The sequence below is a fragment of the Pseudorca crassidens genome, chromosome 10 (genome assembly GCF_039906515.1).
Source record: "Pseudorca crassidens isolate mPseCra1 chromosome 10, mPseCra1.hap1, whole genome shotgun sequence".
In the NCBI taxonomy this organism is placed as follows: Eukaryota; Metazoa; Chordata; class Mammalia; order Artiodactyla; family Delphinidae; genus Pseudorca; species Pseudorca crassidens.
This window is the reverse complement of record NC_090305.1, coordinates 67,217,450-67,239,620: the sequence shown is the minus strand read 5'-3', so window position 1 is coordinate 67,239,620 and position 22,171 is coordinate 67,217,450. Positions and strand designations below refer to the sequence as shown.

At 43.3% G+C, this 22,171-nt stretch overlaps 1 protein-coding gene and 1 long non-coding RNA gene across 5 annotated transcripts in view; one reads left to right on the top strand and one right to left on the bottom strand.

Annotated features, from left to right (window-relative positions):
* Positions 1-7,291: 7,291 nt before the first annotated feature.
* On the bottom strand, positions 7,292-12,161 carry LOC137232377 (uncharacterized). Its single transcript, XR_010947007.1, has 3 exons — positions 11,953-12,161; positions 9,690-9,907; positions 7,292-9,282 (listed from the first exon to the last, which is right to left on the bottom strand). It is a non-coding gene; the product is annotated as an uncharacterized lncRNA (long non-coding RNA).
* A 192-nt stretch (positions 12,162-12,353) lies between these two features.
* SCAP (SREBF chaperone) overlaps positions 12,354-22,171 on the top strand; it is a 90,429-nt gene continuing 80,611 nt past the window's right edge. For all 4 annotated transcript variants that reach the window (XM_067754179.1, XM_067754178.1, XM_067754177.1 and 1 more), the window contains exon 1: positions 12,354-12,495. The gene's annotated coding sequence lies outside the window, so the exon portion shown is untranslated. The remainder of the gene's footprint in view (positions 12,496-22,171) is intronic.

Here is a 22,171-nt window from a genome sequence, read left to right as displayed (position 1 = left end):
TGTTCTAGTAGAGGAGACAGAGACAGTCAACAGAATTGAGAATTAAGAGACATAGAGTTAGACCATGATAAGTGCTCTAAATAAAGCAGGGAGGAGGCCTACAACGGTGAGGAATGATAACATTTTTAGAGCCTACTCCCTGAAGTGGAATTTCTGAATGAAAGCATGGACTGACCCTCCCATATCATCAAGTTGTTCTTCAGGATGATGGCGCCAGTTATCAGTGCTCTATAAGTTTCTTCCACCAACATTGAGTTAATGACTAGGATATGATTTTCTCTGTTTTCCCATATGTATAGAGTCCATTCCTCACCCTTAATTATTTATCAGTTAAAATCTGGTGTCAACCTTATTTTTTATTCTTTGAAATATTCTGTTTTATTTTATTTTTTTTCTTTTTTTTTTAATTACTTTTTGGCTGTGTTGGGTCTTCGTTGCTGCACGGAGGCTTTCCCTAGTTGCAACGAGCGGGGGCTACTCTTCGCTGCGGTACGTGGGCTTCTCATTGTGGTGGCTTCTCTTTGTTACGGAGCATGGTCTCTAGGCACGTGGGCTTCAGTAGTTGCGGCACACAGGCTCAGTAGTTGTGGCTCTCGGGCTCTAGAGCGCAGGCTCAGTAGTTATGGCGCACGGGCTTAGTTGCTCCGCAGCATGTGGGATCTTCTCGGACCAGGGCTTGAACCCATGTCCCCTCCATTGGCAGGCGGATTCTTAACCACTGCACCACCAGGGAAGTCCCTACATGTGTCTTTTTGAATTATGGTATTCTCTGGGTATATGCCCAGTAGTGGGATTGCTGGGTCATATGGTAATTCTATTTTTAGTCTTTTAAGGAACCTCCATACTGTTCTCCATAGTGGCTATATCAACTTACATTTCCACCAACAGTGCAAGAGGGTTCCCTTTTCTCCATACTCTCTCCAGCATTTGTTGTTTGTAGATTTTCTGATGATGCCCATTCTAACTGGTGTGAAGTGATACCTCATTATAGTTTTTATTTGCATTTCTCTAATAATTAGTGATGTTGAGCAGCTTTCCATGTGCTTCTTGGCCACCTGTATGTCTTCTTTGGAGAAATGTCTATTTAGGTATTCTGCCCATTTTTGGATTGGATTTTTTTTTTTTTTAATATTGAGCTGCATAAGCTGTTTATATATTTTGGAGATTAATCCTTTGTCCATTGATTCGTTTGCAATATTTTCTCCCATTCTCAATGTTGTCTTTTCAACTGGTTTGTGGTTTCCTTTGCTGTGCAAAAGCTTTTAAGCTTCATTAGGTCCCATTTGTTTACTTTTATCTTTATTTCCATTACTCTAGGACGTGGATCAAAAAAAATCTTGCTGTGATTTATGTCAAAGAGTGTTCTTCCTATGTTTTCCTCTAAGAGTTTTATAGTGTCTGGTCTTATATTTAGGTCTCTAATCCATTTTGAATTTGTTATGGTGTTAGGGAGTGTTCTAATTTCATTCTTTTACATGTAGCTGTTCAGTTTTCCTAGCACCAGTTATTGAAGAGGCTGTTTTTTTCTCCATTGTATATCCTTACCTCCTTTGTCATAGATTAGTTGACCATAGGTGCGTGGGTTTATCTCTGGGCTTTCTATCGTGTTCCATTGACCTATATTTCTGTTTTTGTGTCAGTACCATACTGTCTTGATTACTGTAGCTTTCTAGTATAGTGTGAAGTCAGGGAGTCTGATTCCTCCAGGTCCGTTTTTTTCCATCCAGATTGCTTTGGCTATCTGGGGTCTTTTGTGTCTCCATACAAATTTTAAGATTTTTGTTCTAGTTCTGTAAAAAATGCCACTGGTAATTTGATAGGGATTGCATTGAATCTGCAATTGCTTTGGGTAGTAAAGTCATTTTCACAATATTGATTCTTCCAATCCAAGAACATGGTATATCTCTCCATCAGTTGGTATCATCTTTTTTTTTTTTTTTGGTGCCGGATACATGGGCCTCTCACTGTTGTGGCCTCTCCCATTGCGGAGCACAGGCTCCGGACGCACAGGCTTAGCGGCCATGGCTCACGGGCCCAGCCGCTCCGCGGCGTGTGGGATCTTCCCGGACTGGGGCACGAACCTGCATCCCCTGCACTGGCAGGCGGACTGTCAACCACTGCGCCACCAGGGAAGCCCAGTTTGTATCATCTTTGATTTCTTTTATCAGTGTCTTATAGTTTTCTGAGTACAGGTCTTTTAACTCCTTAGGTAGGTTTATTCCTAGGTATCTTTTTGTGCAATGGTGAATAGGATTGTTTCCTTAATTTCTCTTTCTGATCTTTTGTTGTTAGTGTATAGGGACGCAAGAGATTTCTGTGCATTAATTTTGTATCCTGCAACTTTACCGAATTCATTGATTAGCTCTAGTAGTTTTCTGGTGACATCTTTAGGATTCTGTATGTACAGTATCATGTCATCTGCAAGCAGTGACAGTTTTAGTTCTTCTTTTCAAATTTGTATTCCTTCTATTTCTTTTTCTTCTCTGATTGCCATGGCTAGGACTTCCAAAATTATGTTGAATATTAGTGGCGAGAGTGACATCCTTGTCTTGTTCCTGATCTTAGAGGAAATGCTTTCAGTTTTTCACCATTGAGAATGATGTTTGCTGTGGCTTTGTCGTATATGGCCTTTATTATGTTGAAGAAGGTTCCCTCTATGCCCATTTTCTGGAGAGTTTTTATCATAAATGGGTGTTGAATTTTGTCAAAAGCTTTCTCTGCATCTATTAAGATGATCATATGGTTTTTATTCTTCAGTTTGTTAATGTGGTGTATCATATTGATTGATTTGCGTATATTGAAGAATCCTTGCATCCCTGGGATAAATCCCACTTGATCATGGTGTATGATCCTTTTAATGTGTTGTTGGATTCTGTTTGCTAGTATTTTGTTGAGGATTTTTGCATCTATATTCATCAGTGATATTGGTCTGTAATTTTCTTTTTTTGTAGTATTTTTCTCTGGTTTTGGTATCAGGGTGATGGTGGCCTCATAGAATGAGTTTGGGAGTGTTCCTTCCTCTGCAATTTTTTGGAAGAATTTGAGAAGGATGAGTGTTAGCTCTTCTCTAAACGTTTGATAGAATTCACCTGTGAAGCCGTCTGGTCCTGGACTTTTGTTTGTTGGAAGATTTTTAATCACAGTTTCCATTTCATTATTTGTGATTGTTCTGTTCATATTTTCTATTTCTTCCTGGTTCGGTCTTGGAAGGTTATGCCTTTCTAAGAATTTGTTCATTTCTTCCAGGTTGTCCATTTTATTGGCATAGAGTTGCTTGTAGTAGTCTCTTAGGATGCTTTGTATTTCTGCGGTGTCCGTTGTAACTTCTCCTTTTTCATTTCTAATTTTACTGATTTGAGTCCTCTCCCTCTTTTTCTTGGTGAGTCTGGCTAAAGGTTTATCAATTTTGTTTATCTTCTCAAACAACCAGCTTTTAGTTTTATTGATCTTTGCTATTGTTTTCTTTGTTTCTATTTCATTTATTTCTGCTCTGATCTTTATGATTTCTTTCCTTCTACTAACTTTGGGTTTTGTTTTCTCTTCTTTCTCTAATTCTTTTAGGTATAAGTTTCGGCTGTTTATTTGAGATTTCTCGTTTCTTTTTTTTCTTTTTTTTTTTTTTTTGCAGTATGCAGGCCTCTCACTGTTGTGGCCTCTCCTGTCGTGGAGCACAGGCTCCAGACGCGCAGGCTCAGCGGCCATGGCTCACGGGCCTAGCCACTCCGCGGCATGTGGGATCTTCCCGGACCGGGGCACAAACCCGTGTCCCCTGCGTTGGCAGGCAGACTCTCAACCACTGTGCCACCAGGGAAGCCCTCTCTTGTTTCTTGATGTAGGCTTGTATTGCTATAAACTTCCCTCTTAGAACTGCTTTTGCTGCATCCCATAAGTTTTGGATCGTCATGTTTTCGTTGTCATTTGTCTCTAGGTATTTTTTGATTTCTTCAGTGATCTCTTGGTTATTTAGTAACGTATTGTTTAGCCTCCATGTGTTTGTGCTTTTTATGTTTTTTCCCCTGTAATTGATTTCTAATCTCATAGCGTTGTGGTTGGAAAAGATGCTTGATATAATTTCAATTTTCTTAAATTTACCAAGGCTTGATTTGTGACCCAAGATGTGATCTATCCTGGAGAATGTTCCGTGTGCACTGGAGAAGAAAGTGTAATCTGTTGTTTTTGGATGGAATGTCCTATAAATATCAATTAAATCTATCTGGTCTATTGTGTCATTTAAAGCTTGTGTTTCCTTATTAATTTTCTGTCTGGATGGTCTGTCCATTGGTGTAGGTGAGGTGTTAAAAGTCCCCCACTATTATTGTGTTACTGTTGATTTCCTCTTTTATAGCTGTTAGCAGTTGCCTTATGTATTGAGGTGTTCCTATGTTTGGTGCATATATATTTATAATTGTTATATCTTCTTCTTGGACTGATCCCTTGATCATTATGTAGTGTGCTCCTTGTCTCTTGTAACATTCTTTATTTTAAAATCTATTTTATCTGATATGAGTATTGCTACTCCAGCTTCCTTTTGATTTCCTTTTGCATGGATATCTTTTTCCATCTCCTCACTTTCAGTCTGTATGTGTCCCTAGGTCTGAAGTGGGTGTCTTGTAGACTGCATATATATGGGTCTTGTTTTTGTATCCATTCAGCGAGCCTGTGTCTTTTGGTTGGAGCATTTAATCCATTCACGTTTAAGGTAATTATTGATATGTATGTTCCTATTACCGTTTTCTTAATTGTTATGGGTTTGTTTTTGTAGGTCCTTTTCTTCTCTTTTGTTTCCCACTTAGAGAAGTTCCTTTAGCATTTGCTGTAGAGCTGGTTTGGTGGTGCTGAATTCTCTTAGCTTTTGCTTCTCTGTAAAGCTTTTGATTTCTTCGTTGAATCTGAATGGGATCCTTGCCGGGTAGAGTAATCTTGGTTGTAGGTTCTTCCCTTTCATTATTTTAAATATATCGTGCCACTCCCTCCTGGCTTGTAGAGTTTCTGCTGAGAAATGAGCTGTTAACCTTATGGGAGTTCCCTTGTATATTATTTGTTGTTATTCCCTTGTTGCTTTCAACAATTTTTCTTTGTCTTTAATTTTTGTCAGTTTGATTACTATGTGTCTCGGCGTGTTTCTCCTTGGGTTTTTATGCTGCCTAGGTCTCTCTGTGCTTCCTGGACTTGGATGCCTATTTCTTTCCCATGTTAGGGAAGTTTTCGACTGTAATCTCTTCAAATATTTTATCAGGTCCTTTCTCTCTTCTCCTTCTGGGACCCCTATAATGCGAATGTTGTTGCATTTAATGTTATCCCAGAGGTCTCTTAGGCTGTCTTCATTTCTTTTCATTCTTTTTTCTTTATTCTGTTCCACAGCAGTGAATTCCACCATTCTGTCTTCTAGGTCACTTATCCGTTCCTCTGCCTCAGTTATTCTGCTGTTGATTCCTCTGTTCAGTTATTGTATTGTTCATCTCTGTTTGTTTGGTCTTTAATTCTTCTAGGTCTTTGTTAAACATTTCTTGCATCTTCTCGATGTTTGCCTCTATTCTTTTTCCGAGGTCCTGGATCATCTTCACTATCATTATTCTGAATTCTTTTTCTGGATGGTTGCCTATCTCCACTTCATTTAGTTGTGTTTCTGGGGTTTTATCTTGTTCCTTCATCTGGTACAAAGTCCTCTGCCTTTTCATTTTGTCTGTCTCTCTGTGAATGTGGTTTTCCTTCCACAGGCTGCAGAATTGTAGTTCTTCTTGCTTCTGCTGTCTGCCCTCTGGTGGATGAGGCTATCCTAAACACTCATGTTGATGTTCATAGCAGTATTATTCATAATTGCCAAAAAGTGGAAACAACCCACTGGTCATCTAATGAATGGATAAACAAAATGTGATATATCCATACAATGAAACGCTGTTTGGCATAATTAGAAGTGAAGTACTGATACATGCTATAACATGGGTGAACTTCAAAAACTCCATGCCAGACACACAGATTATGTATTGCACAATTCTGTGGGACTGGGGGTGAGAAAGGGAAACAATGCACTAGGTTTCTTTTGGGGATTATGAGAATGTTCTAAAGGTAGATTATGGTGATAGTTGCACTTTGCTATACTAAAAATCATTGTACAGTTAAAAGAGGTAAATTTTATGGCATTGAAACTATAGCTGCTGAGGTTAGGATCCTGACTCCCTCACTTAGAGCTCTGCTTTAGTAACAAACAGTCCCCAAATCCTAGTGACTTACATTGACAAACATATTCTTCACTCACATTACATGTCCAGGGACTGTGGGTCATTGCTACAGTTCAGCTCCATGGCCTCTTGGTCTGGGACCCAGGTGGAAGGAGCAGTCCCAATTTGGGACTGATGTTTTCCTGGCCAAGGGAAAGAACAGGAAGCTCATCCACACGAACAATGGCTCTTAAAGCTTCTTCTAGACCTGTGCAGATCACGTTCATTTACACTCCATTGGTCAAAGCAAGACACATGGCCAAGGCTGACAATGAAGTCACTCACCCTGCAGGGAGGCACCACAGTCACTTGACAGTGGGCAGGGCTGTGTGTATGATCTGCTTACAGAGAAGGGAACAATGAAGTAATCGACTATAATCACCTTGCTCAAGTGACTTAACCTCTCCAGGCCTCAGTTTCATCATCTACAAAGTGGGGAGATAATAAGCCTGTTTCATGGGTTTAAAGGGTTGTCGGGGTGAAATAAGTGATGACGTTTAAGGTAGCCCTGGCATGTAGTTTAAGCATTAGCTATTGCTGCAAAGCCTTACCTTACAAGGCCCTGCTCATAGAGTATCCCCTTGGTGATCCCTGCCCTTTGGTTTCTTGCTAACCAACTCCCTTCCATCCACAGCACTTGGAAATTCAGGGACAGAATTTCAGGGGCTTTGGGGTTGTGCAGATTGACATTTGATGCTGCCTCTCCATGACCTCCAACAAGTTGTTAAAGCTCTAGGCCCTTTACTTTTTGCATCCTTAAAATGAGGTGTATCTTACCTGCCTCTAAAGTCCATCATGAGGATTTTACAAGGTAATATATTGTGAAGCCCACCTCTGGCAAGGAGCCAACAATCAATAGTTTGTCGTTATTCTCGGCAGCTATTATAACCTTAGTAATATTCTTTATCCTATTGCCTGTAAGGTTTTGTTTAAAGGTATGCACTAGGACAGCTTCTCTAGTGCAGAGAACTTATATCCCTGGCCTCTGACACATAGTAGGAACTTGACAGGTAATAAAGGCATTGAATGACGACTAATACAACTTGGAGATTTTGAATATTTTTAATGACTGTATCATGGTTATTAAAATGGCTACTGGTTATCGGAATCTCAGTGTTTTACATGTGTTCATAGCGATGTTTTTTGAAAGCCACAGAGGTCAGTTTTCTTGGTTGCATCTTGGAACCTGACTCCTAAGTGCAGGTTCCCTGAGGTTGAGTTAATTTTCCTGGCTGCAGAGCAGCTGCTGCTGTGTCAGAACCTTAATTCAAACCCAAGGAATCCAGTCCTGAAGCAGCCCTTTCCACTTTATCACATTGCCAGCTGCTATCACTAATGCTTAATTCAGGGTGAGCATGAGTGTTAGTGCAAGTGATTGCAAGGACAGAGCCCTATCATTGTGAAACACCCTTCTCTGTGTCCATGACAGGCTGAGGTGGCTGGGCAGTGGGCTGGAACCCAGAGTCCTGTGGTGGCCTGCTTGGTCAGTTATCAGAGTGACCTTGGGCAAATCTCTTCACCTCTCAAGGAAGTTTTCTTCATCTGTGAAATAGACCCAGCCCCTATTTTTCAAGGTTGTCCTGAGGTTTGGCCCAGCATGGAATCCCAAGAACTGGGAATTGTTATCACTTCTGGATGATCTCTAAGCTCCACTGAGTTTTTTTTAAATTTTGAATTTACCGTGGGGAGCAATCTGAAGTAAGGCTGAGCTTTGGCTAGTTAGAGCAAAATGGAGCTTGTAGACAAAAAAATATTGCCGACCTCTTCAGTAAACAACACACGTTGCCCACCATCAAGGCATCAGCCACTGCAGCTGCCTGCCTCCCAACAACTGTGCACCCCGAGGGGCATTCAGGAGGGATGCCCCTCATAGTTAAGATGCGTATCAAAGGAATGATTTCAATGAGCCCAGACTCTTGCGTCTTCCCATACTTGAGATATCTGTTTTTGTGATTAGCAGTAGTTTTTTGGATATTTGACTGCTTTCCACCACCACCCCCCACCGCCGCCAGCAAAAACTGCTATATATCCTGGCTCCTCCCTTACCTCTTTGAAACAGTTCCTCAGAGCTATCTGAGAGGCTGTTTCCAGGCTATAGTCCTCAATAATGTCCTCAAGTAATACACCATTTTCAACTTTTAGGTTTTGTGTTGTTTTTCAGTCAACTTTTAGGTTGTGTGTTGAGTTATAAAAACTAAAATCAGGTATCTGCAACTTACCTGGATATGCATAACAAATAAGATGGATTGATAGGTGGATAAAGGTTTTTTGGTTTTTTTTCTTTTTAAGAAAAACGTGATACTAAGCAAAACATTAATAGTTGTAGAATCTAGAATATATAGTTGTTAACTGTATGGTTCTTTCAGCTTTTCCTATGTTTTCATAATAAATTGTTGGAAAAGCCCTAAAATCATGGCCTCTTCATTCAGCTTGCCGGGGACATTCAGTAGTGGATTCACCTTGGGCCCATGAGCCTTAGGTTCCTCAGAGGGTCCCCAGTGGTTCTTGTGTAGCGGGGGACTCTTGACAGTGCTGCAAGGCCCAGAGGCACTTAACTAAGTGCTTGTCAGGTTTGGAGGCTCTTGTTTTTGGGGGAAGGTATCCAGAGTTTGTTGAGCGTCATTCCCCCGTAAACACGGGTGAAACGGTTGGGTGGGGAGGGGACGGGGAGTAGGGAGGGTGACAGGACTACCCAAAAGACAGACTAGCTAAGTCCCTGTGGTAGGGGTTGTGAAAAGACAGGTCTCCAGCAATCTCTGGAGAGAAGACTTTGGTCCAGTGGGCCTGGGGTGGTGCTCAGGGTGACTCCGACTTCACTTTAAACATTCCCCCAAGTGACTCTGCTGTGAGGCAAGCTTGGAACTGCATTCTTTGTAGGAACTTGACAGTAAAGGGAAGAAACTGGGACTTTGTCTGCACGGTGACATTCACTCAGAAAACTAAAAAAATTGGGTAGAATTTATATTTGCCGAAAGGAACGAGGCAGTGGAGAGAGAAGGAAAAACTGGTGACAGAGATCTGAGGTTCTTTTTGCCCAAGTTTTCTGAGGGGCCGGATGATGGCACTGCAAGGGATCAGACGTGGAGTGATGTGAGATAACGGGTGTAGGTAAGGCTCCCCACACTGCTCTCTGTTGTTGCCTCTCTAATTTAAAAATAACAAAAAGAGTTCTTCCTTTATAAACATTCTCATCTAAAGCCAAAAGCCAACTCTGAATACAGGGCAAAATTTTAAAGGTCACTCTGGGCCAAGGTCAATTGTCCCCACTTGTATGGTCAGGCTACTCAAGATGGCTGCTCTCTTGCTCTCTGTACATTCCCCTGCCCAACCAGTGCCTGCTTCACCTATATCTTATGCACCTGACTGACCTTCCTACGCTCCTGCCCCCACCCCAGCTGGTGATTATTCTTATCAAAGGGGCAGTGAGGGGCGTGCCCTTCTGCTGGTTTCCCTGGTACCTAATGAGCCCACCTGACATCAATTCCTCTATAACTGGTAACCTCTCCTTCCACTTGGGAGTGAAGACTGCCGCCATGTCCTCTCCGCCGTCCACCACACACAGTCGGGTGTCGCTCCAGGACCTTGCTTCAGACGTGTAAGCTCCCCCATCCATTACACCACTTACGTCTCTGTTGCTGACTCTGGGCTTTCTTCCGTCTTGAAGCTGGGCAAGCACAGGGCTTGTAGGCCTGTGGGGTACAGCCCAACACCATTATTGTTTAATTTTACCATGATAGTACTGTGGTGGGCAAGGAGGAAGGCAAGACTTTGGAGAATTTGGAACAGGGTTGATGGGAAGGGGCTGTGAAGAAGGCCTGTGAGGGGTGAGGTGGCTGGAGCTGCCTGAAGGGCCACCTCTGATTTTAGCCTTGCATTGTGGTTATATCTGCCCTTTTTGCAACCCTAGCGCTGCCACTCTCAAGGGCAGGAACAGGATCTATCTGCCACATCCAGATAGCACCAGGGTGGGTGCGGGTAAGCTGAGGGGAGCATGCCCAGGGCAGCAGGGTGGGGTGAGGCTGCCCCCTGACACTTGAGACCTGTGTTCACGAGTACGTGGGGTGGTGTGATCAAGGTACCCATGGGCTGGCCCACAGGCAATCACCACGGGCAGCGTCCCAGGATGGGCCAGAGCTGGGCCCGCTGGGACCTGCACCCTCATCTTGGGCAAAGCCTCCCCTTCTCTTGTGAGACCAGGTAACGAGACCTATCTTGGGGTTTTCAGGAAGGTCAGATGAGGACATGTGCAAAGTGCTCAGCTCAGCATGTTGTCCAGCCCAAGTTCATGTGCTGGGCACACAGTGAGGCCAAACAAATGGAAACGTAGGCGTTTGGAGCAGAGAAAGGTTTATTCCAAGGGCCACGCGAGAATGGGCAGCTCGTGCTCGAAAGACCTGAACTCCCTGATGGTTTTCAGGGAAGAGTTTGTATAGGCAAAATTTGGGGTGAGGGCTGCAGGGTGGTGTTCCAGGAATCTTGTGCTCAACCTGAAGTTATTATCCTCCACCTGGGTGGGGGCCTTAGTTCCAGAAGAAGAACTCAAAGTGATATATTGTTATGTAAATTCCTCGAGGAGGAACTGGGATTGTTTTCACTTGTTTCTGCATTCCCTCACTTCCTTGATTAGTAACTGTTTGAATCTGCCCTTTGGAACTCAGGGAAGGTCAAGGAAGCTGAAGCCTTTTTCCTACAAACAAGAAACGGGGACACGGAAAGGCTTTGCTACCTGGGAGTGTTACGTGAAAACTGGGCTCACCTCTTGGTGGGTATCAAGCCAATAGATACAACCAAGCCAGAGATTGGGAGAAGGAATGATTATTACTCGGAGCCAGTAAGGAGAACACCAGGGATCTTTCCCAAAGCAGCGTCTCCCTGAACAGCAAAATTGGGGAAGTTTTAAGCTAAGGGTATATGCATATTCAAGAAGGGGCTTTAAGCAGAAGAGAATTCAACATAGAATTGGGGCAAAGGTCGACAGAGTCCAAGCTTTAGTTGATTGAAGTCAGGAGGGTCAACAGCATCATTCTGTCCTCCACCTGGATGGGGGCCTTGGTTCTTGCAGAACTCAAAGATACACTTTGTGTGTATCCCTTGAGGAGGAACTAGAACTCTGCTGTAACACTGCACTATTGTTTGACTGCCTTTTCTCTGTTCCTGCATCCCTTTCATCCCTTAGATCATTAATTACTGAGACCTGTTCAAGGGCAAGCATTGTGGCCAGGCTTACATCACAAAATATCATGAAAGCCATTCCTGGTTCTCTTTCTCCGGGGACCCCCTAACTTATCTGCTTATAGGAGGGCCCCACAGGGTCCTGCTCGGTTTCAATGCCCCCTGTTCTCTGCTACTCCTCAGTCTTGAGGAAAACATGTATTGGACCAGAAAGGGAGTAACATTTTGGGTAGAGAGGATAATCATAAACCCGGCAGAGGAACTCGGTTTTAGGAGGACTTGGTTTCAAGCACCTGGTGAAGAGTAAACACTCGACGGACATAGCTATTGTTATTACAACAAATATGTGTTCCATGTAGAAGATGGTTACATGCCCATGAGCAAATGGAAAAATCCTAACACCCTAATCCTCCACCCAGCGATATCCACCGACCACACATCAGCATCGCCCCAGACCTTTCTTGGATTGTTTTTAACAAAAATGAGCTCATACCCTACAGCTCATTTTGAACATTTTTTCAAGAACATCTTTCCACATTAGTTAAGTATTCATAAAACTTACCCTTTTAAAAGGCCTTAAGGAAATCCAGTTTATGGACATAATTTATTCGACCCATCTGCATTTGTTGTATATCTCGGCCGCTTTTAATTTTTCGCTGTTATGAAACAGGGAACATGGGCAGCCTGTGCGTGTTCTTGCTAATTCTGCGGAACGTGTTGTTAAAAGCTCTGGTGCTCTACTCAAGGTTCTGTCCCAGCTTCGCGGTCCGCCTCGCCCGGCCCCGCCCCACCCCAGACCTCTCCCCAGGTGTCTTGTGACCGGTGTCCACCAGGGGGCGAGCGGGAGCCGCGGTTGGGCGCTCGATCACGCATGCGCACGCCACAGGGAACACAGGCGAAGGACGGCGGGGGCGGGAGCGGGAGGGGAAAGGTAGGAGGTGAGAGGTGAAGGGGCGGAGAGCTGCGCGGGCGCCTGGCGGCCGGGAGAGAGAGGGCGGGCGCCACGCCCGGACCGCGCGGGCCGGGAGCGCGCACGCCGCGCCCCGCCCCCGTCCCCGCCGCCGCCGCCGCCGCCGTCGCCGCCCGGGAGCTGTTGCCGCCACAGGTACCGCTGCGCGCGTCCCCACAGCGTCCGCCCGCTGGCCCGGCTCGGGCCTCCCGCTGCGCGGCCCGGGGAGTTCCGGGATGGGGGCCGCCGGGGGCACTGGCGCGCCGGCGTGGGCGCTGTCCAGCAGCCGTGCGGGCCGGGCTGAGAGGCTGCAGCCAGAGAGGGGGCCGGGTTGCCGCGTCCCCAATCCCACCTTGGCCGCGCCCCCGTCCGGGCCAACCGCGCGCCCGCAGCCCTCCCCCTGGCCCCGGGGACCACTGGCCTGAGAGTGGGTCGCGCTGTTGCGCCCACTGGCCCTGCCGTCCCCTGGGAAGCTGCCGGTTCTAGAACCTGCTTTGGGGCTGTCTGGGTTTTCCGGAGTGCGGAGGAGAGCACGCTGTCCGCACCTGCCTCTTTTGCAACATCTGATTGAGAGGCAACACGTAGCTTCTTTGCTGGGTTTTGCTTGGTTTCTAGTTTTCTCTTTCGCTCAGACCTAAACATTGCTCACTGATGTTGCCTCTGTTTATTCTGGGTGGTTTATTATCTCCGTTCATCATGCAGGATCCTAACGTCAGAATAGCATTAGCTGCAGGGAGCCAGGGATCCAGACTGTTTGAGCCATAGGTAGTTATACAGGTGGAAATGCTCGTGGCCTAGGGGAGCAGTGAGTCCCCTCCTGGCAGGAGTTTGCCCTGTTTCGTGTCACTTTCTGCCCCACCTTCTGTGGTGACAGAGCTGGGTGACTAAACTCCTTCTGGGGATTTTGTAATAATTTTTGTGAAGAGGGCATAGTAAAGGTTTCTTTAATGATACTAGCTTTGAGTGTGTTTCTGACCAAACGTTTGTGAAGTTTGGTTATGCAGTGTCCTTATTGCTGTGCTGCCATCTCAGGGTATTGTGCTAAAGACTGAAGCTTTTATAAGGGAGTCAGGGTCAAGGGTGTCTGAGAGTATTTCAGGTGTTCCTCTGATTGATGACCTATATCTTTTTAATGTATGTTGATAGAATTTAGGTTTTAGGTGTTTGACACATTTGCAGCATTCCCCGGGGCACACGATGTAAAAAACACAAAATATGTATAAATATATCTCCACACTCATTCTTTTGGTGATTTATTGAAATTGAAAGAATTACTTGTCATTTATTATGAACGCGTCTGGTGTTTGAGAGCTCTCTTTTCTTTTGCTATTGTGGCAAAAACAGCACCTCTCCAGAGGTCTCCATGTGCTTTATAATCACTGGTTTAGGTCCCCCTCTCCCATCATCTAGATTAGTTTACTGTCAGGAGGCGGGTATAAAAAGTCTACTACTCCTAGTTTATGCATAGAAAATGGAGGCCTAAAGATTGTGAATTGCTTGAGGTCATATATGAACAAGTAAACTGTCCAGTTGGGAAATGAACCATACCTGTGGGATTCAGTACACATGCATTTATTAACATTTGGTGGTAGACTTTAGGGGATGCTTACTGTCTTAGTGTATACATGAATGTGTCCTAAGGACCCTGGAATGACACTTAGATTTATGTGTTATTTGCTTACCCTCACCTTTGGTGGCCACCAGTGTTAGTTTTACTGGCTCTGATAGGTACTTCATGCACAGCTTGTGTCATCGCTCCCATTAAACAGATGAGAAGACTCCCCCTCATAGAGAAACTGGGTTGCTAGTGTCACCCAGCTTGGCATTGGGGATCAGGCCTTCAAACCAGGTCTGCCGAACTGCACCACCTACCTACTTCCACTGTAATTTGCTCCTTTCCTGAGTTGGCCACTGAAGCAAAGTCCAGGTGACTTCTTTTGCCGCCTGAAATAATAATTCTGGGTAAAATATTTATCCAGCACTTGGGCTGTCTAGATTTTGTGCTAGGTGCTCTTATAACAGCTTATCTCACTTAATCTTCATAATCAGGGGCGATGACGCTGTTATCACCCCCTTAACTGATTAGTTTTTGAGATGTTATCTGACTGGCTCTGGGTCACCTAGTGAGTTAGAAGCTGAGGCCAGGTGGAAACCCAGGTTTGTCTGAAAACAGAGTCCATGCTTTTATGCTGTTCTTGGACCTGCTGGCCTCACAGTCTTCTCCACTGCCTACCAAGTGAAAAGTAGCAGAGGAGGGTGTTAGGGGTGAAGGAAGGAACCCAGTATCACAGACTTGAGTCAGAGATGGTGGAACTCCGCAGGAAGGAGACATTCATTTGATCACTGTGTTTGACAGCTTCCTCTTGAGTGGTCAGGGGCACTGCCTGAGAATGTTTGCAGAGTTGCTGGGCCATACAGCTTTGCAGTTGAGTCCAAAGAGGGGTGTGTGTGTGTGTGTAAGCACCAAGGGTGCACGTTGGTCTCAGGAAAAAAAATTAAAACGAATCTTTGTATTTATTTCAGCCTTATTTAATTTTTATTTTGTATTTTATAATGTATACTCTGTATTATCACAGTAGTACATATATATAATTTATGTATACGTATATTGGGGATATGTACTTGAATTTTTGTTGTTGGGGATTCATAATCAAAAATGTTAAGAAACCACTGGTTTATTTGATATTTAGCATTTTCTGAATTCATAAAATATGTGAAGTGTTATTTGTCCCATTTGTTCCTAAGTTGGAAGTCTAGTGAGGTTCAGTGTAATTCCACATAATCATAGAAAGGGTATTTCATATTAATAACCAATTATAAATTATTTTAGAAATTGCAGTCCGAGTGTGAAAGAGGATCTGGTATTTCAATAGTCTTTATGTCTCAAATATAGTACCACTCTTAAGTGTGACACTATAGTGACTGATAAAGCCCTTCAGAAGTTAAAATTTGGGGGAATTCTCTGGCGTTCCAGTGGTTAGGACTCTGCACTTTCACTGCTGAGGGCCTCGGTTCAATCCCTGGTCAGGAAACTAAGGTCCCACAAGCCATGCAGTCTGGCCAAAAAAGAGAAGAAGACGGGCTTCCCTGGCGGCGCAGTGGTTGAGAGTCTGCCTGCGGATGCAGGGGATGCGGGTTCGTGCCCCAGTCCGGGAGGATCCCACATGCCGCAGAGCGGCTGGGCCCGTGAGCCATGGCCGCTGAGCCTGCGCGTCCGGAGCCTGTGCTCCGCGACGGGAGAGGCCACGACAGTGAGAGGCCCGTGTACCGCAAAAAAAAAAAAAAAAAAAAAGAAGTTGTTAAAATTTTGTTGTTGAACCTTTTCTATTTTAAACATGTTAATTCAGTCTGAAGCCAGAGAGACCAAACTATTCAGTTGACGCAAATATGGCAGTTGTAATAGTCGTATTTGCACTATTTCCCAACCTTAGAGTATTTTCAAATCATCTAAATATTGAAATTCCAAATACATTGATTCCTTATCCCTTTTTACAAACTGGATTCTTCAGTTCATTCCACTGCAATGGTTAGTACATTATTTCAAAATGAGCAGTTCCAGAATTATACCTAATTAAAAAATATCTTTGTCATCTTCCAGCTTATCATTTCACAATTGAATAGATTAGTGTTTGTTCAGGAGTTTAGGTTAAAATAACAGAATGGGTTTTGAGCAAGAAATATATTTTCCTAATTATATAAGCTGTTTTTATCCAGATGAGTTATCATTACTTCGTAACTAGGTTCTCAAACATTAGTGTGAATTAAAATTACCTGGAGGGATTGTTTTAACCCCACCTCCAGAATCCGTAGGTGAGAGTTTGAATTTGAATTTGAAACAAGTTACCAGGTGCTGCTACTGTTTGGCCTAGGGAACCACACTTTGAGAGCCATGGCTCTAAAACCAGAGCACAATGTCAGTGCTTTCATGTTTCACTCTGAATCTCATCAGCATCAGTCTTTTTTTAAAAAAAATTTATTTATTTATTTGGCTGCTTCGGGTCTTAGTTGCAGCACGCGGGATCTTCATTGTGGCATACAGGTTCTTTTTAGTTGAGGCATGCGGAATCTTTTCTTTTCAGTTGTGGCATGCAGGATATTTAGTTACAGCATGTGGGATCTAGTTCCCTGACCAGGGATCGAACTCGGGCCCCCTGCATTGGGAGTGCAGAATCTTAGCTACTGGACCACCAGGGAAGTCCCCAGCATCAGTTAGTCTTATAGTATAGTTTTGCCAAGTACGGTTGGTTCCTGAATTAATGATGATTCAACTTACAGTTTTTCCACGATGTGACGGTGCCAGAGCAATCATACATTCGGTAGAAACCATACTTCAAATTTTGAATTTTGATCTTTTCTGGGGTAGTGATACGCAGTACATGCTCTTTCTCGTGATGCTGGACAGCAGCATCGAGCCGCAGCTCCCAGTCAGATCTGCAATCATGGGTAAACAACTGATACACTTACAGCCATTCTGTACTCAAATCATTCTGTTTTTCATTTTCAGTACGTTATTCAATAAGTTACATGAGATATTCAACACTTTATTATAAAATGGGCTTTGTGTTAGATGCTTTTGTCCAACTGTAGACTAACGTAAGTAATCTGAGCACATCTAAGGTAGGCTAGGCTAAGCTATGATGTTCAGCAGCCTAGGTGTATTAAATACATTTTTGACTTACAGTATTTTCAACTTAGGATGGGTTTATTAGTATGTAACTCCATTGTAAATTGAGGAAGATCTGTACATAACTGGTTCTTGTTTTTAGTCAATTTCCTTTTTATTTTTAGATGATGTCATAATTAAGATTGTATTCTCAGTTATAGTGCTATTTCTGTTTTCCCTGAAGTTTTAAGGTTCTTGAGGAATTAGAGTTTTTTTTTTAATTCGAGTCACCCAGGTTGAATAAAAATTAATAGGCGCGCACTCAAGCGCACACATACACACACATGCACACGCACACATTTCAATTGTCTGTAATCCCAGTGGTAACCACTAGCAGGCTCCTTCTCAGGCTTCTTTCCTGCTCATTCTCTTGTTCTCTCTTTGTATAATGAGATCATACTGTTTTGTATCCATTTTCTGTTATTGTGTGAACATTTTTTCATGTATAAAACTATTCTGGAACATTTTTGGATTTTTAAAAACATGAGCTCTCATTTATTTTTTTTAAAAAATATATTTATTTATTTATTTGGCTGCTCCTGGTCTTAGTTGCGGCATGCGGGATCTTTAGTTGAGGCACACAGTATCTAGTTCCCTGACCAAGGATTGAATCTGGGTCCCCTGCATTGGGAGCGCAGAGTCTTAACCGCTGGACCACCGGGGAAGTCCTCTCTCATTTATTTTTATGTTTTCCAATGACTTTCTCTTTGAGCAGCCTTGCTCACAGTTTGGCTGTGGGCTTCGTTTGCACCTTTCAGAAGACTGCATTGTCACTCAGGAAGTCTTCAACCATGGTTTCTCTCCTCTTCAACAATCTTCAGTAGCTCCCCACTCTCGTGATCTGCCCCAAGCTGGCCTACCCACTCCTTCCCCCTACCAGCCTGTATTTATGCCACCTCATCTTCATGGGGTGATTAGTTACCTTCTTTCAGGTATGAGCCATGGTTCGGTTTGACATTCATTCTTGGTTGTCACCCCAGTGACAGTGACTGTTAGAAACATCAAGACCTGCCTGCCTTCAGCAGGCAACAGAGAACATTGCATCTCATATTCTTTTTTTTTTTTTTTTTTTTTTTTTTGCGGTACGCGGGCCTCTCACTGTTGTGGCCTCTACCGCTGTGGAGCACACGCTCTGGACACGCAGGCTCAGCAGCCATGGCTCACAGGCCCAGCCGCTCCACGGCATGTGGGATCTTCCCGGACTGGGGCACGCACCCGTGTCCCCTGCATCGGCAGGCGGACTCTCAACCACTGTGCCACCAGGGAAGCCCCTGCATCTCATATTCTTGTCAGGGAGGATAATCTTGAATTCTTCACCTTCCAAAAGCTGTCCTGAGCTCAACTGTGGTAAAGGACATCCATGGAATTGTTCTGGAACATGCTTCAGTGTACCTGTTCTAGGCAGTGTTTTGTCTTTGGATGAAACTGGATCATTAGGAAGCAGCATATTTCTGGCCTCCTTCCAGTTGTTTTGTTTTTGTTTTAACTAAACTCACTTTGCATGGCCCCATCAGCTTGCGTTGAGATCTGTATTAGAAGTCCCCAAGAAAATCTGGAGGCAATTAGAAATTTCCTTCAGGTCCAGTGCCTGGAATGCTCATGCCTCTTCTGAACCATTGGGCCATTGGTTTGATTAAACCATACTGTGAACTGTGTCAAAATGGTTCCCTCTTTGCCTTGGCCCCTAGGGAGCTCAGAGTCTCTTTTATATTCAGAGTCCTCTGGCTTGTGCTTTCTGTATTAACCTTACTTCTGGCATATACCTTTTTTTTTTTTTTTTTTTACAGCTAGATGTTTTGCTCTTTCTCTCAAATTTTACCATAAAATATATAACACATTTCATCTCTATTCTAAACATTACTGTGATTATATTTTTGTAGCCAAATTTATGTTCTCATCTATTTCCTCTCATTTTTTTGTACACTTGAATCCCTCTGAGCCCAGCTTTCCCCTGCCCCCTCCTATGTACTAATTCTTTTTTGTTGTTCCATTTTTTTAAATTGTGGTAAATACACAACTTAGCGTATTAACCATTTTTAAGCGTACAGTTCAGTGGTATTAAAAGTACATTCATATTTTTTTTTGCACCATCAACACCATTCTCTCCATATCTCTTTTCATCTTGCAAAACAGAAACTCTGTACCCATTAAACAATAACTCCTCATTTCTCCTCTCCCAAGTCCCTGGCAGTCACCATCCTACTTTCTATGATTTTGACTACTCTAAGTATATCATATAAGTGGACTTATACAGTATTAGTCTTTTTATGGCTGGCTTATTTCATTTAGCATAATATCCTCATGGTTCAAACATGTCGTAGCATGTATCAAAATTTCTTTCTTTTTTAAGGTTGAATAATATTCCGTGTATATACCACGTTTTGTTTATCCATTTATCCGTTGACAGACATTTGAATTGTTTCCACCTTCTGGCTGTTGTGAATGATGCTGCTGTAAACATGGGTGTACACATATTTGTTCAAGTCCTTGTTTTCAGTTCTCTCGGGCCAGTATGGAAGTGGAATTGCTGGATGGTAATTCTATGATTAATTTTTTTGGAACCACCATACTGTTTTCCATGGAGGCTGTACCATTTTATATTCTTACCAGCAATGTACAAGGGTTCCAGTTTCTCCACATCCTTGCTTAACACTTGTTTTCTGTCTTTTTTTAAGCTTTATTATTATTATTTTAAATTTATTTTATTTATTTTATTTTTGGCTCCATTGGGTGTTCATTCCTTTATGCGGGATTTCTCTAGTTGTGGCGAGCAGGAGCTGTTCTTCGTTGCGGTGCATGTGCTTCTCATTGTGGTGCCTTCTTGTTGCACAGCACGGGCTCTAGGGCACATGGGCTTCAGTAGTTGTGGCATGTGGGCTCAGTAGTTGTGGCTTGCGGGCTCTAGAACGCAGGCTCAGTAGTTGTGGTGCTCGGGCTTAGTTATTCCGCGGCATATGGGATCTTCCTGGACCAGGGATCGAAGCCGTGTCCTCTGCATTGGCAGGCAGATTCTTAACCACTGTACCACCAGGGAAGTCCCATTTTCTGTTTTGTTTTGTTTTGTTTTTGGTGGTACGTGGGCCTCTCACTGTTGTGGCCTCTCCCGTCGCGGAGCACAGGCTCCGGACGCGCAGGCTCAGCAGCCATGGCTCACGGGCCCAGCCGCTCCGCAGCATGTGGGATCTTCCTGGACCGGAGCACGAACCCGTGTCCCCTGCATCGGCAGACGGACTCTCAACCACTGCATCACCAGGGAAGCCCTCTCCTTGTAGTTTTTTTGTTTTTTTGCTAAGAAGTTTTTTAAAGATCACTTAAAATCAACACAGAAAGTGGTTACATAGTACAGATCTCAAGTATTCGCTGAGAATAACTTTCTTCTTTTTTGTTGTTTTTTTATATATAAACATTTTATTTTAATAATACTGTTTATCACTGCAGTTTACATCATTCTATTATGAAAATGTTTAACTGAAGAGAGGATATTTCCTCAAAACAGTAAATAAGCAAAGCTTTTTCAGTTAAATTTACAGCAATACAGCATTTAGAAATACATAATTCTTCATTTTAGGACTTCCCTGGTGGCACAGTGGTTGAGAGTCCGCCTGCCAATGCAGGGGACACGGGTTCGTGCCCCGGTCCGGGAAGATCCCACATGCCGCAGAGTGGCTGGGCCCGTGAGCCATGGGCGCTGAGCCTGCGCGTCCGGAGCCTGTGCTCCGCAATGGGAGAGGCCACAACAGTGAGAGGCCCGCGTACCGCAAAAAAAAAAAAAAAGTTAAGAAATACATAATTCTTCATTTTACAATAATACTTCCTCTTTAAAAATTTGTCATGGTTTGTCACAGATTTAAAGTACCAGGCACCTAATGCTATGAAAGGATAATATTGTATATGTAGTGTAAGTGAACCAGATCTTTTCTCAAATAGTCTTTCTAAAGTCCTACCAAATTTGTGTGAATGTATTTGTTGAATAAATTAAACATTTTTTGTGTTGTTAATTTGTAATATTGTACAAAACTCAAAAATAACACCTGTACCTATTATAGGAAGCTTATTTTAGCATTTTACCTGTAAGAAACACTGATCTGTATACTTAAAATGATTTCTTGAAAACATTTTCATCATATAGTCCAGCATTTAACAAATAATATGTGAAAATAAAGTCTCCAGAACATTAAAATTTTATCCTCTGATTAGTATTCCAATTAAGAATAACTTTCTTGGGCTTCCCTGGTGGCACAGTGGTTGAGAGTCCGCCTGCCGATGCAGGGGACACGGGTTCGTGCGTGCCCTGGTCTGAGAAGATCCCGCATGCCGCAGAGCGGCTGGGCCCGTGAGCCATGGCCGCTGAGTCTGCGCGTCCGGAGCCTGTGCTCCGCAATGGGAGAGGCCACAACAGTGAGAGGCCCGCGTACCGCAAAAAAAAAAAAAAGTTAAGAAATACATAATTCTTCATTTTACAATAATACTTCCTCTTTAAAAATTTGTCATGGTTTGTCACAGATTTAAAGTACCAGGCACCTAATGCTATGAAAGGATAATACTGTATATGTAGTGTAAGTGAACCAGATCTTTTCTCAAATAGTCTTTCTAAAGTCCTACCAAATTTGTGTGAATGTATTTGTTGAATAAATTAAACATTTTTTGTGTTGTTAATTTGTAATATTGTACAAAACTCAAAAATAACACCTGTACCTATTATAGGAAGCTTATTTTAGCATTTTACCTGTAAGAAACACTGATCTGTATACTTAAAATGATTTCTTGAAAACATTTTCATCATATAGTCCAGCATTTAACAAATAATATGTGAAAATAAAGTCTCCAGAACATTAAAATTTTATCCTCTGATTAGTATTCCAATTAAGAATAACTTTCTTGGGCTTCCCTGGTGGCACAGTGGTTGAGAGTCCGCCTGCCGATGCAGGGGACACGGGTTCGTGCGTGCCCTGGTCTGAGAAGATCCCGCATGCCGCAGAGCGGCTGGGCCCGTGAGCCATGGCCGCTGAGTCTGCGCGTCCGGAGCCTGTGCTCCGCAATGGGAGAGGCCACAACAGTGAGAGGCCCGCGTACCGCAAAAAAAAAAAAAAGTTAAGAAATACATAATTCTTCATTTTACAATAATACTTCCTCTTTAAAAATTTGTCATGGTTTGTCACAGATTTAAAG